Source organism: Octopus bimaculoides, chromosome 1 (genome assembly GCF_046866305.1).
Source record: "Octopus bimaculoides isolate indiv1 chromosome 1, ASM4686630v1, whole genome shotgun sequence".
Taxonomy (NCBI): Eukaryota; Metazoa; Mollusca; class Cephalopoda; order Octopoda; family Octopodidae; genus Octopus; species Octopus bimaculoides.
The window spans coordinates 187,597,306-187,614,424 of record NC_142928.1 but is presented as its reverse complement, the minus strand read 5'-3'; the positions used below and the strand labels follow the sequence as shown (position 1 = coordinate 187,614,424).

Below are 17,119 nucleotides of genomic sequence, written 5' to 3'. Positions count from 1 at the left end.
ATGAGAGATTGACCAGAGAGGAAAGTATTTGTCTCTAATCCTTTCAGACGCGTCCACCAGATGCATTCTTTGGCCATAGCCACAAGTACGATAAATACAGCTCTTCCTTCCCGTTTAAAGGAAGGAGGCGTGACGATATTGACAATAGACTCGGTTGATAAACCGACTCGTCCCACACGCGACAGCAGTCGTTCGACATAAGCCCACAGCTCCGAAATGGTTGGACACTGCACGAGTGCGTGCAGAACGGTTTCATCGCTCTGACCGCATCTCGGGCAGGTCGGCCCCGCATTTCGCGAGCCGTGTCTATAGAGCTTATCCCGAACGGGTAGCGCCTCTCGGTAACACTGCCAGGCCAAGGATCTCTGGAAGTTGTCCATAGGTCCCGGCCCGAAAGTCGTCCTGAACAGGCGGGTCAGGTATTCCTCGTCGACGCCCAGGTTCGCCCCGAGATCGTCGTCGTACCTGCCCTCCACTAATCCCCTATAGAATGACTTCGTTGTGATGCAGCCGCTCAAGGTCGACCCGGGACGGCAAAGTTGTTGCAGAGCAACGCGACACTCACGGTGCCATTCGCCATTCCTCGGCCTCTTTTTGATCCACGACTGCAGCTCGGTCATGGAGACGAGCTGCGGGAAAGCGCGTCGCACAAACGGCGACCACACCTGCTCACCGTCGTCTACGTAGAGCCGGAGATGTCGCAGTCTCAGCGCATGTCTGCGCATCATCAACCACGGCATGCCCAGCCCCCCTTTCAGCGGGTGTTGGCAACAAACGGATCGCCTCACCATCGGAACGCTTCCTTTTCACAAAAAGCGGAAGAGGATGCGCTCCATTTCGGTGATGGCGCGATCGGGACAAGGCACGACGGTCAGGCGGTATTCGATGACGGACGCGATGTACGCGTTCGCCACCTCCGCCCGACCTTTTAGGGACAGCTTCCTCTCGGACCATTGCCGGCAGAGAGTGGCCACCCTACTCATTATCTCGTCCCAGTTCTTCTCCGTTTGCAGGTCCGGACCGAACCAGACTCCGAGCAACTTGACCGGACCGTCCGTCCAGCGTCCCACTACTGAGGCGCTGCCGGACGGTATGGGCTTGCTTCTCCAGGTGCCGAGCAGCAAACCCACCGACTTATCCCGGTTGATTTTCGCTCCCGTCACCCCTTCGTAGTCTTTCATCGTCTCGCCGACAAGCTCAATGTGCTCGTGGCTAGACGCTATGACGGTGACGTCGTCCGCGTATGCCGACACGCTCGTCCCGCACCCCAGTTCTCGCGGGATGCCCCTCAGCGTCGCCAGCTTCCGCAGTAGTGGCTCGAGAGTCAATACGTACAGGAGCGGCGACAGGGGGCATCCCTGACGAACCGAACGTGCAATGTCGAAGGGTCCCGATAGACGTCCATTGACACGAACAACCGAACGGATGCCTGTGTACAAGGCAGCCATCCAGCCGCGGAAAACGGGACCGAAGCCGGCCGCTTCGAGGACGGCCTCCAAGTATCGATGGTCTACCCTATCGAAAGCTTTGGATTGATCCAAATTGATCAGGGCCCCACCCATGCCAGGTTCCTTAACTACCCTCTCTATGATGTAGCGCATCAGGTGGAGGTTGTCATGGATGCTTCGGCCCGGCACGGCGCACGTCTTCTCCGTGCCGACCAGTTTCTCGATGACAAGCGCCAACCGCTTGGCTAACACCTTGGCCAAAATTTTCATGTCTGCATTGAGCAGAGTGATGGGCCTAAAGTTATCTATGGCGTCCCCCTTGTTTGGATCTTTCTTCAGCAGCGTTACCGCTCCTCGGCTCACAAAACCGGGAATGCTCCCGTTCTGCTGCCAGTTGCAGTACACGACCGCCAAGACTTCTCCAATCAAGTCTGGCATACAGTTGTAAAGCTCGTAGGGCAGACCATCCAAACCCGGAGATTTGTCCGTCGAGCAACCCGCCATCGCGTCCCTCACCTCCTCCGCCGTGATGACCCCTTCGCAGCACTCCGGCTCTCTTGCCGAGAGTCGTGGCAAGCTGTGCAGGTAGGCACTAAAGTCCACCCTGCCTTCTCGCTCGCCACTCCTCCCGAACAGTCGGGCAAAATGCCGCTGAAACGCCTCGCACATCTTGCTCGGCTCGAGCAATTCGCGCCCCTGTTCGTCTACCAGAGACCGGATGGTGGCTCTGTTACCCCGCTGCGCCTCCGCCACCCGGGCCTCTCGTGCGGCTCCAACACCTTCATTCCCCAGAGCACGCATCCTTGCCCTGACAGCACACCCTTCGTGTTTAGCATTGAAGTGTTGGTCGAGGGCCAACCTCGCCGCTAAAACGTCGGATGCGATGCCACTTCGCAATGCCTCTTCTAACTTTATCACTAGCTCCCCCTCTTCTCTGTTCCTCTCTACAGCTAGTGCCCTGCTATACCTTATTGCTTCCGCCCTTACTGCTCTCTTGAGGGAAAACCACCATTTGTTGTTGACGATGGCTCCCGTCAAAGCCCTCTTTACTAACGTGCTAATCCGGTCTCTGAAAACCTGTCTCGACGGGAAAGACGCGTTTAGTTTCCAGTAACTGGGACCCTGCCTATGTGCCTTATCTAAGTCTAGCGTACACGTCACAAGTTTGTGATCCGTGTAGCTGACTATGTGGAACTGTGGACATCCTAAACTATCTCTATCTCTTGTCCTACACACTATCCTATCTAGACACATTGATAGATAGATAGATAGATAGATAGATAGATAGATAGATAGATAGATAGATAGATAGAAAGCCAATTCTTACCCATGTCAGACAGAAATTCACACGGGTGCGTGAATAATCCTTTTCTAGGGCTTGATACATAAACAAATATACAAAGGTGCACACACACACACACACACACACACACACACACACACACGCACACACACACACACACGCACACACACACACACACGCACACACTCACACAAACACACATGCACACAAACGCACACAACCACAAACACGAACGCACACACACACACACACACACAGAAACATACACATATTCACACAGATAAAAGGGAGATACATAAAGGGAAGAGAGAAAGAGAGAGAAAGAAAAGTGAAATGAGAGATAGCGAGACAGAAAGTGTGTGAAGTGAGAGATTGAAAGAGGGTAAAGCAAAAATTAGTATTTAGATGCATTAAACGTATATGTAATATAGAACCTGTGGTAAAAGGAAAATATAACAAAAACGAAAGAAAAATCTTAAAAAAAACTCAATGATTTGCCACTGGAATTGAAAACGATACAATTTCCCTGGCGAAGAATTACATACGTTTCAACCATGAAATATGTTTATTCATATGAATGTGTTCTATAAATCATTACACGCTAACAATAATTTCTTTTGATCTCACACGCACGGTCAATTATTGTAACGATTTAAATGGATCTCTAGTAATTATATTATTGAATAAAGTATTTTTCTTTACTGTGTGAATGGAAAAATGCAAACCTGAATACTATATGTAGAGTAAATAAAAGCGTACGCTTCATTCGCCTGTGAGTGTAACTTGGTAGCTGTAAAATATTGGGTTGTCCGAAAAGTTCGTGCCAATTTATAGTAGCTTACCTTTCGACTTATTTGCCATGAAACCACCTCAATTCTGGGAAGAGGTTATTTTCAAGTGAAAGGAAAGATGGAGACGCATTGTGCAACAAAATGGTTCATATTTGGTTGATCAAAAATGTAATGGCAAGTATTTATTGACCTTTTCCTTTCCTTTAAAAATCGGCAAGAACTTTCCGGACAACCCAATACTTTTGCTAATCATTTTTCGACCCTTTACGCACCCTTGTTACAACAGCGCTTTAACCCAGCGGGACATCAAGTGTGTGCCACCTGGTAGGATAGAGAGCTGCACCATTTGACTAGAAATAAATGAACGAAATTATACGAGTCAGTGTTTATTTTTACAGGTGTATTGAAGGGGTAGATCTAACAGAACGGTTAGCATGCTGGGCTAAATGTTTTGCGGCATTTCGTCTATTTTTACGTTCTGTGTTCAAATTCCACGAGGTTTGACTTTGCCTTTCTTCCTTTCGGGGTCAATAAAACAGATACCAGCAGAGAACTGGGTTCACTGTTATAGACTTACACTCTCCCCTGAAAATGTTGGCTTCGTGCCAAAATTTGAAACCATTTTTACTGGCGTAATGACTCTCTCCAGATACACGATTTGTTTCAATACAATTTCACATCAAGAATCTTGTAGTTCTCCCCACTTCTATCGATCACACACTCACAAACACGCACAGAAATACGCACGCGCACACAAATACGCGCACGCACACATAAAAACAAACATAGACACGCATGCATACAGACATGCACTCACATCCTTGTGTATGTGTGTTTGACTCGGTACTCGTTTCCAGTTATGTCGACTGAGGCTGTGTAGATTAAAAACGGTTTGCTTAAGGAAACAACTCGTCAGTTGGACTAGAAATCGAATCTATGATCTTTTGACCATGAATCTTACGGTCTCTTATTAATTCTACAATCTGTGAAAGTTCGTATTTCGACGACAGGCAGTCTTCTAGTGAGGTTGAATGTAAGTTACTATTTCCACACTCGATAATAACTATTTTACATCTCTGAAGTAGAAAAGTCTTTCAAATTGGAATGCTTATCACAAAACGTAGACTTGTTTCTTCTCTAAATTGGTGCACTTGACAGAGTGGAATGGACAGAATTCTGTATCATTTATTCTTCAAGATACTTCTATAAAAATAGATTTGATGTCAAACCTGAATATATGAGGAATTTCGATCAGCAGTCATTCAACTTCTTCGAGAAAATATCAGAAATGAATTTGTAATTATTGGTTTTGAAACCGAACAGCCAATTAACGACTGTCGTTAAACTTAGCAAGATAAAGATTTTCGTCAAGTGGCGGTCACGTGAAGCTTGTTGCGATCGATGGTTATTTTACTCTCGCATTGGTTCACACGCACATTCAAAAAATGTATACGGACATGTAACTGGATTTATTTATCAGTAAATTCTATTTCTGGTTGTTCTTCAGCCTAGTACAACTGTCAACGGAAGTTGTGTTTGTCCCTTTAACATAAGGAAATATATAATGGAAAACATTTCTTTATGTAATAAATATTATAACAATAATTTCGATGGTTTATTTTTGTTCAATATCCAAATCAAGTCACTTTCTAACCAACTGACATAACCTTTGTTGAACATGTCACTGATATTGAACGACACTCTCTTATATTCATCCCTGTTATCCTCTTATATGTCAACTCATGTTGATCCTGTGTGATAGCTGATGTATGAAAATATCGGTAGTTCTTTGTTTGAAGCTCGTTTACCACGAGAATCTCTGCATAGAGTTCCATATTTTACGTTCTTACTTAATATGAAGGAAATGTGAAAACAAAAGCTGTTCACTCAATTTTTTTTTGTTAGCTTCAGGCATTCGGCTGTAGCAACGCTACAATATCACTTTCAACAATTTTTGCTTATCACATCATCCACGATATTGATTTCTGCCTGTTAGTTATGTTATCGATATCTATTTGTCGAATTTCTAGGTCTACAAAGTCACAATATCAGCACAGTCATATACAAGCACCTCAAATGTGTGTCTGTATGTCTGATAAACTGGGGCTGTTGTTATAAATCGTGTTTAAGAATAACAAAGAAACATATATACATACATATAGATAGATATATAAATTCAATACCAACAATTGAGTTAAATTTATAGCAAAATTTGTACCAAGTATATTGATGAGACCAAGTATCGTCTGAGGGTTTATTCAACCACCAACGTCAGATTGAGTTCTGAAGTTTATATGAGAAAACAGGAAAAACTCATTCAATATTACATTGAAAATGATTATCTTTTATCGTATTTAGATCTCTGGCGAAACAGACTAAATTGTCAGAAAAGGCATTTAAAGAGAAAAAACAATGAGGTTTTTCTCAGATAAAAATACCGTTCTTTCCTTGATTATATGCGTAGTGGGAAGTGTTTAGGATATCATAACGGAGATTTAGTTTACATTGACACTGAGTTTCTTTTATACTTTCGTTTTGTTTGTTCTGAGGGTGCATAATTGATTTCTACTGATATATTTTGCCGGCAATTTACTATAAGTATTCTACAGTTCGTTTAACTTAATTTCTTGCAACTTATGCTGATTGCATTTGCACCGTACTTAGTGACGCCAGCAATTAAAGTAAAGTTTATTACCCGTCATGCGTATATACATACAGCTGCATACATGTAGGAGTATGCACACACACATACACATATGCACACACATACACACAATTTTATGCATACACATAATTTCATGCACACACAAACACACATATACATATACCCTTTTACTTGTTTCAGTCATTTGCATGCGGCCATGCTGAAGCACCATCTTTAGTCAAATAAATCGACCCCAGCACTTATTCTTTGTAAGCCTAGCACTTTTTCTATCGCTCAACTTTTGCCGAACCGCTAGGTGACGGGGACGTAAACACACCAACATCGGTCAAGCGATGGCGGACACACACACACACACACACACACACACACAAATACATACATACATACATACATACATACATATATCGGAGGCGGTGAGCTGGCAGAATTGTTAGCACACCGGGCGATATGCTTAGCGGTATTTCGTCTGCCGTTATGTTTTGAGTTCAAATTCCGCTGAGGTCGACTTTGCTTTTCATCTTTTCGGGGTCGATTAAATAAGTACCAGGCTATAGTAGAAGACATTTGCCCAAGGCGCCATGCAGAATTTCATTCTCACACATATGTATGTATATATATGTTTGTATAGAGAGATAGATGGACAGATAGATGTATACGTACGCATATACAGACATACATGCACGAATTATTTAAATTTTACTTTACCAGACTATATAAATTAGATTATTAATATTTACATTGAACTGATCCATAACGTTAACTTTAATGTTTTGGAAGAACATGATATTGTTAGTAGTTTACTAATATAAATGTCTATGATTAAACAACACAGACACAAAAACAAACACATATATGGACATTTCTTCACAAAAACGTCAACCGAGACTTCACCACAATTTATGACTAAAAGCTTTTTAGCCTTCAATTCAGACTATTTGTCCAACTGCTGAATATTTCCTCTGTATATTTTTACGCTTGACCGATCACTGACCTGTATTTACTCACCGTTTCATTTAATGCATTTAATCCAGTCTTCACTTACATTCTTCACTATTCTTTTATTATACACTCTATCATCATAATTTAATTAATTTGAATATTTGGTACAATTTGTTCTATCTTTGGCATCCTACATCTTGTAAGGTTTCTTCTCGTGCCGGACTACTCATATTATCTTTAAATGTCTTTATTTTCACTTTTAAAGTATTTCATGAAATTTCTCTCAGAAAGATTCCCTTTTTATTCTGATTTTTACAACAACCTAACTACCATCTTCTTCTCTTCGTTTAATGAGGTTGTTCTTTTCTTACACAAAATTTAAAAGCGTATGTTTGCTCACTGGTGGAATAAGTGAGCAGCATAAATATAAATAGCCAGTCGATATGAATTTCACAATACATACATTCATTCATACATACGTACATATATGAACCAGATTTTTGTTGTTTGAGACATACGAGAAAAAGTATGTACTATCAAAGAAACCAACATTCCTCCTGATGTCAATATCTCTTTGAAACCAAGCAGAAAAAGGATAGCTATGGACATTTGCTTCGAAATCTCCAGCCTCTACGCCCAGATTACAAATTTACGTTTATGCCAATAATAATTCGTGTACTTGGCTTTGCGAGTAAAATTCTAGCTGACGTCTGAATAAGCTTGAAGGCTTCAGAAAAAGAAATCGCCCAACTATCTCGCATGTCTCTAAGTGGAACAGTAAAAATATGCAAGACTTCACTCTGTAAACCAGTCGTTTCTGCAGTGGAACTCATAAATTACACATTGGCTTTGAAGATTAATAAACATGATGACAGATAAAACGGTATTTCGCTTCCTTGATAATTTTACGCAAGATCAAAATGGGTCGTTTTTCTAAATACCATCTCTGTTATGATACCATAAACCTTTCCCACTACGCATATAATCAAGGAAATTTAAAATCTGACCCTGTTTTCGTTATCTACATTACACAGATGAAGATTTTTATCTTTGTTAGAAAGCAGCTTCATCAGGGGAAGAACTTAACTAATTAAAAACAGAAGAAAACAAGAATACACACACACACACATACATACATAGATACATACATACATACATACATACATACGTACATACAGAAAGACAGACAAAGAGACAGATAGATATACATACCGACAGACAGACAGATATGCAGATATACACACATAAATACATATGAACATACAGCAAACTCTCTTCATTGCCTTGGTCAACAAGAGGGTGCAACTGAAGGCAGTTTCCCTGGTGACAGTCCGAGATATCGAAACCGGATCCAAACTACACAGTTATACCAACGACGATTTTATTTCGTATTTAGAGATAAAAAGCAGTCGTTCCCAGTTATAATACAAAAGGTGGTAATAGAATCATAGATTAAACTCCAGTCTTCACTCTGTAGGCCAGTAGTTTCTGCAATGAAACTCATAAGTTACACATTGGCTTTGAAGATTAATAAACATGAAAGATAAAATGGTATTTCGCTTCCTTGATAATTTTGCGCAAGATCAAAATGGATCGTTTTTCTAACAGTACCGTAGTCAGTGAAACAGTACCGTAGTCAGTGTGATTAAACTTAGCATTGTCTCCTTGGTCAGATGTAGACTTATTTATATTCTTACTGAAATAAGATTAATATCTAATTGCAGAGATAATTTTACGTTGAACTTCATTATAGGTTCTCTGCTGTAACTGACAATTATATGACATTTGTCTCTAATGTCAGCGATGAAACATAGAAATGGCGATATAAAACCGTCCACATTATTGACATTGAGTTTCGAGAAAGAATATCTCTCTTTAACACTTCACGCTAAGAACATAAGAGGTCTTGTATTCTTTGATTTTCCCAAACATATTCCCAACCGAAATCAGAATAATACATTGGTTATAAAACTTCCCTGTACTTTTAGTTATTCCCTGATTATTAGTGTTGTTCCTTTGAAGATGTGACTAATTTGTCTCCTGATTTCGAATGATTTAGTCAGAATTTACTTCTTTCTGTTTTTGTATATATAACGAACTTGCAATTGTAGATTTTACATCCCTACCTCATTACAAAAGGTTGTAATTGGTAGTATGTTCTTGTGTGAGCTTAAAATGGCTTAATTACGAACAATTTCACGATCTGTTTGCAGCCATATTTCTTCCTTTGTTCGCATGATAAAAAGAATACCCAGAACCCTGCAATTTGCTCGACATCATTCATGTTCTGTTGGAAAGCAATATGCAACTATAAAACAACAGAGGTGTACAATACTCCACAGTAAATGTCAAACCTGAATATAAAAATAATATCGACCAGACATCTGAACGTTACATTTTAATAAACTTTTTATAGATGCACACTTTTTTCTTTAGAAATCTCAAATGACCATCGCGCTATTTAATTGTCGTTAAAAGAGTCAATGCCTTCATTATCATCACCATCAGCCGTTTTATTTATAAACCCCATTTGCCTTTTTACAAGAGTGTCGCAGTTCAATAACACACAAACAGACACACACACGTATTTTTTATACTTATATATATATATATATATATATATATATATATATACGTATTGATATTTTTATAGTGATATGCATATACACACACAGACACACAGACACACATACATATATATACATACATACATACATACATACACACACACATACACATACATATATATATATATCCAACAAACACCACCTAATGATTCACCCTGTTGTATATTTCCATCGTTAATGCATTATTTTTTCCATTTTATGTTTTTTTACTTTTTCACCATTAAAAGTATTCTCTTGGTAAGTTCCAACCGACCTCCACTTCGTTGACAGTAAATCTTAATTGATGCCTGTTGACAATAGATATAGTTACTGCCTCCCTCCCTATTCATATTTATAATTGCAATTTCACAACAATGGGACACTGTTCTGGAAACGTCTTCATTCAACGCACATCTGTTTTTTAAGGTGTGATTTTATGACGCAAGCTGATGACGTCTCAGTGCTACCTCCATTACAAGTTGACAGTTAAGATCGATATCTATGTACTACGTGTAACAATAATAGTTAAGTAAGTATATTTAATTATAGTTTACAAGCAGAAGGATGTGAATAAACGAATACGATTGGAAGAAAACTGTGTTTCTCTATTTTCATTATCAGGTTTCACATTCATTCGGCGTACTACATTGCTCTTCGCTCCAACATGTCTTCTCTTCAACATACTGTAGAAATCGGTTATGATACTTGGATCTAATCACTACCGATATCAACTGCTCTGTGACTTAATAATCGATTTATGATATAGGTACAGATTATATGATTGAAACTACTAAGTCGATATTCAATCTGCTTGGCCCGTTCATGACGTTCGCTGTTGATTTAAATACCGGATATGAATTTCCGGTTGAAAATATACGACTTTCTCTTCAGCAAAAATCCTCGTCTTACCATATACTCCCAGTATAAAAACCTGCTATATACACTCCCTTACTTTCTAAGGTTGTACAAGTTTATGTCGTCTGTAATTTGTACCATCGTAAGAACGAGATGGAAAATACTGAGCCAAAGTAGCGTGGAAACCAGCTGAGAGAGTATTCTATCTGTCATCGATGGGAGCATTTTGAAGCTCAACTTATGTTGTAAAAAGGATATGTGCACATATACACACAATACGCACACATTTGCACATATTCATGCACACACACAAACTCTCTCACACACACATACATATATACTATATTCACCTATGTACACACAGAGGCTCACGGTGTAAGTATACACAAAACACACACACGCGCACACATCTATCTATCTATCTATCTATCTATCTATCTATCTATCTATCTATCTATCTATCTATCCCTCTCTCGCTCTATGTATATATATATATATATATATATATATATATATATATATATATATATATATATATATATATATATATATATATACACAAGGAGAGAGAGAGAGAGAGAGAGAGAGAGAGAACGATCAATAGATAGATACAAAGGGAAGATGGATGGAAAGACGAACATAGTCGGAAAGAGTACGAAAGGCAAAGAAAGTGGAAATAAGGGAGATAGGGGAAATTAATTTCACATTTTAATTTTCTTATAAGTGATACGTTCGATTCTAATTTTCATTTCTTTGGTGGTGTTTATTTGGGGGGTGGGAGTGGATGACTGTTCCAAGTTGTTTATGTAGATCAATACTTAAGCAAATGAAATGAGGTCGACAATGCATGTGACCGGAGAGTACATGTGAACTTTTGTTCTCACTGAAACTCCGAAAAGAACCTTTCACCGAAAGGCGACTACAGCAATGGCGTCCGCGCAATTAGACACAAAGGGTCATCTTGGGCTGCAGGTAGAAGCATAACTTAGCCTGCTGCTGGAAGAGGTTCGACAGCGGCCGACCGTCGGGGTCAGCATTCGTGAGGGACGTAATGGACTCTTGGTCGGAGCCAGTTTAACCTAGCCCGGAGTAGAATACCGGCGGCCGCCATATATTTATGAATATATATATATATATATATTTTAATTTATAATTTTTTATAATCTTTTTATTTATAATATTTTTTTCTTTTTATCTAAAATTGTTTATAATTATCACCTTAGAAGGTCTTTTAATATGGCTGGCCATTGATAACATTTTTTGGGAAAAAATTAAGTATATATATATATATATATATATATATATATATATATATATATATATATATATATAATAATATTAGGGACAAAATCCAAAATTACAGGTAAAAAACTCAATTAAAATCAATTTATAAAAAATTAAAATTAAATTGAGCCTTATAGATAAAGTATATATAAAATATATAGTTTTAGGGAATATATAGTTTTATTATTATTATTATTATTATTATTATTATTATTATTATTATTATTATTATTATTATTATTATTATTATTATTATTATTATTTATTATATTTATCTTATGATATTTACTTTACTTTATATTATACTCGTTTATTGTGCTTTTAATTATTAATTTTTCTATATGATAGTGGATTTTCATCGATGAGTTCTTGAAAATTGGTTATTTTCCCTAAATCTATATATATATATATATATATATATATATATATACAGAGAGAGAGAGAGAGAGAGAGAGAGAGAGAGAGGGAGAGAGAGAGAGAGAGAAAGAGAGAATGAGATAGAGAGAGAAAAAGAGATAGATAGATAGATAGATAGGTAGATATATATACATTTATAACAAACCTAGTAACTCCGTTATACACTAATATAATCCTACTACTATTCTCATCTTGCTTGCTTACCGTCAAATCATGTAGGCTGTTGGAGACTCCCCCCTTGTTCTGCTGCCTGACGTATTCAGCAACATCCTCAAGATATAGAAGTAAATCCTTACTAAAATCACGGGTTTAGATAATTCTCTTTCCATGGTACATAGAGGAAATATTTTCTTATTAGATATTTACTTATGATCTTGCTCTCTCTCATTCACTTCAAGCCGGAATATATAGAGACTTACACACCAATTGAACTCACAACTACTAGGCAAGTTACTTTACGTTATGCTTTATATTTGTTGCATGTACTGACTTTCCCATTGCTCCGTACACACATAATAAATTTACTCAGACTGGTTCGAGACTTTCAGAGAGCTTGCTTCTGCAACTGCGGTCAAACAAAAGCTCCGCAATTGGTTTCACGGGCCATCAGGAAGGAATACGCACCGTTTTGCGCCCATCTCTCGACGGGTCTACAACACATCGGCTCCCATCATTGATGTGACGCCCCGGATACTAGATCGAATGACTGGTATTCGGTCTTAAGTCCTTCAACACGGTATCTTCCTCAGTGTTTATACTGTGATGATATGCAAGAGCGACTTTCTATATACGTAAACTCGTACCTGCCTCACTCCTGTATATCACTTCTGTATCAGTTTTACAGAGATGTGAGAGTGTGTTTAAAAACATTTCATATATTTGTTCTATATAAAATAACCCTAAACGTTATCATGAAAGAAATACAAGTCTCTTCAAATTAACAGTACATTTTCTCATCAAAACATTACGTCAGATTTCACTACGATTTACACTACTTACAAATGAACTATAAATACTGATTATATATATAGTGTAAACTATCTATAATATACACCCGCAGTTACAAAAAAAAAAAAAATTGTGTTACAAAAAAATAGACACCTGCAATATATCAATTAGGAAGAGAGATTTCTGACAACATCCTGCAGACAGCAACCGTAGTAGCTGCTTGGAAACTTACTCTTGTGTCAGATAGAATCAATATATATTAACTGAGCTCAATGGTTGAAGGCCGCTTAATTTATCGACAGTTCATTTTAGGTTTACATGTAGAGTATCTAATAATCAATCTCTCTGCTGTGTTTATTAGGTAGTTAATTACTAATGTGATTTCTCATTTGAACGCTTTTTTTTTCCATTTGAAGACATAAAAGAAAATAAGAATACTAATAATGTTTTATACTAGAATAAAAAAAAAATCTTAATTTCTGAGAAATATTTGAAATTGAGAATTGTGACATATATCGCATTTCGAAAGGAATGATTGACGTGAATTGTAAAGGATTCGAATGCCATAGCATTAGCTGAGAACTGAATACAATTAAGGCCTCAGTTAACTGCGTACATAGATGTTTGCTGCTACGAATGTGGAAAAAAATCTGGATGTCGTTCTCTAAAAATATGCAATGTTTTCCCATGTGAAAACAAATCAATAATTGATATAAAGTGTGTTGTCGAAACCTTTATTGTTCGAGGAGCAAAGGAGGCATGCACGTCAGCACAATTTCCTTCTTCTTTCTTATATATGCACACATACAAACATGCCACATTTAACAAAGAAATGAGGAAGAGCCTTAATTGGTTTAGGACCGTTTGTGGGGTCTCACCAGCGGCGTGCACATCACTTAAACGATCCCAGACAAACAAGTAGCCAATCCATTTATATACACATCAACTCTAGTATCTTTTAAGAACTTAAGCTACTAAATTGTATACAATGAATGCTTGATAATATTTAAAAACAGACGACTGTCAGCGAAGAACCCAATCCACAAAGTATCAACCTATGATATAAGTAAACATACCTAGTTTTACAAACATGGATTTACTCATTTCTCCGTAGTTTGAAAAATAACGGCCGACTCACTCGATTTTTGACCCTTATTGGGGTTTCATCAGCGATGTTTATATCACTTAATGAATTCCAAAGAAACAAGCAGTGAATCTACTTTATATACACACACACACACACACACACACACACACACACACACACACACACACACACACATATATATATATATATATATATATATATATATATATATATAGTTATCGCCAAAAGAGCTAATCAACGGCAGCATTCGTCCTACTTTTTGGACTGCCATGTTGGCTTGGCGATAACTATTAATATCCAGTACCGCTGCCGTAGTCTACTTTAGAGAGACTTAGAAATATATATATATATATATATATATATATATATATATATATATATATATATATATATATATATATATATATATATGTAATGTTTAAAATATAACTGTTTCTTACGATATAAAGGGAAAGAATATAAATATCTGAAAATTACTTACCGAGAGGGTAGTGTTACTAGCAGGAACAGTAGTACGTCCACCTACACTATCTAGTTTGGTGCCACCGTTTTCCTTTTAAATCACACTCGATTTGACTTCGACTTTCATCCTTCCGAGTCTGTAAAAGAAAAGTACCAGTAATTAGAAGCAATCAAGTATTTTCCCTTTCTTACAAAATGGCATTTATTTTATCTTTTTTGTTGCGCAAGTTTGAACTGAACTCGAAATGCCGCTACCGTGTAGCGAGCTTCCTCACAACACTAATCGAAATTCTATTAATTAACGATGAAACCTTGTATAGAAGGAATTCAATTTTATTTTCACTTTATGTTACAAATTAAATCATGGAGGAAGTCAAAAGAAGAATTGATCTTTAATAGGCATTTCTCAGACTCACACACGAAAGTATATGAAGACTCAATAGCTTTGAGATAAATGTGCCAGGGTTCCGAATACATTGAAGGAAAATGATAGAGAATAGATAAATAAGGAATAAAGGAAACAATGCCAGACAGAAAATCTACTGTGTAGCAGAGATATTCTTAATGCTGCTGTCGTTTATAACCCGAGGTCAAACGTGATAAACAAAAGCGCTTTATGATCAAAAACTGTTCGAAAATAACCGAGTTGTTATTTTATTTGGAATGGAATAGGAACGCTACAGTGAAGTTCTTTAAAATTAGGAACGCACAAAGGAAACGAATGACTATTGGAAGCTCAGCACTTATATTTAACGACGCATTCAGTGTCACCACGTTTCATGGCGAATTGGCAAGAATGTTAGAATACAAGATGGAAGAATACCACAAGAATTCCGATATGAGTTGAAATAGCTTTGAGAGTAAATCTGTCTGTTATCCTTTCAGAATCTATAAAATATTCTTTCCTACTATAGACACAAGGCCCGAAATTTTGGGGGAGGGCGCCAGTCGATTAGATCGACCCCAGTCAATATGTTGAAAGGGTAAGTGAAATGAGAAGCGCATATATGAAGAAATATCTAGTTAACGCTAGATATGAAACGAATGGTTTTTCTAAACTATTACGGAACACAAACACACACACACACACACATATATATATATATATATATATGAACAAATATAAAGATCCTAAGTTTATAAGCATGCATATATATATATATATATATATATATATATATATATATATATATATATACGTATGTGTGTGTATGTATATATATAACGAGATTCTTTCACTTTTCGCCAACTAAGTCCACTCGCAAGGCTTTGGTCACTTCATGGCTATAGTAGAAGACAACTGTACGGAGTGCCACGCCATAAGACTGAACCCGGAACCATGCGGTTGTGTAGTAAATTTCTTACCACGCAATATAACACGAAATGCCTTGCGACCCGCACACACACTCTCTTTCCAATCCAGTGATATATTCTGATACTACTAATTATTCGATCGCTTTCTACGAAGATATGACATAAAACGACGATGACTAGAATTTCTTCTAGAAGTCAGCCTGGTGTTAGAAATCTCGAAGGACAAACACATTAAGATATTAGTGAAGAAGCGCGATAAGCTGAAGAATGACGTCATACACTGAATTACATACCTCCATGTATAGATACATGCGCACGCGCAGATTTGTGTGTCTGTGTGTGCCGCCTGAAGTATTGCTTGTGGCGTGAAACACTGAAACACTAAGTTGCAACGAAGTGAATCGTAACTTTTAAACAAACAAACATATACATACAAATATTTAAACAAATACACACGTACATTATATATATATATATATATATATATATATATATATATATATATATATATATATATATATATATATGTATATACATATATGTATATATATATATATATATATATATATATATATATATATATATATATATATATATATATATATATATATATATATATATATATATATATATACATATATATATATATGCATGCTTATAAACTTAGGATCTTTATATTTGTTCATATATATATATATATATACTTACCCATATGCACATATCAACACATGCTTTTAGTTTGTCGACCTTGAATGCCAGGCAAAAATGTCGTTGATATAAACTAGTCAAGAACATTAAAAAGCTATTACTTTAAAAAAAAAAAATGGAAATGAAATCTGTCGTTTTTACAACAATATTTACAAAGTGTTTTCACAAATATATCTTTTTTCTCATCGGCAATTATTTTCCCTCCTAGGTGTTACCGCGACCCATAACTACGTATTTCTAGCATATTAAATATCCAACTAAACTTCTCGAT

The 17,119-nt window shown here is 37.3% G+C and overlaps 1 long non-coding RNA gene across 8 annotated transcripts in view; it reads right to left on the bottom strand.

Moving 5' to 3' along the window:
- The window catches only part of LOC106879245 (uncharacterized), a 605,185-nt gene that overhangs the window by 447,114 nt on the left and 140,952 nt on the right, over window positions 1–17,119 (bottom strand). For all 8 annotated transcript variants that reach the window (XR_016244547.1, XR_016244550.1, XR_016244540.1 and 5 more), the window contains exon 3: window positions 14,846–14,963. This is a non-coding gene — a long non-coding RNA (uncharacterized LOC106879245). The remainder of the gene's footprint in view (window positions 1–14,845; window positions 14,964–17,119) is intronic.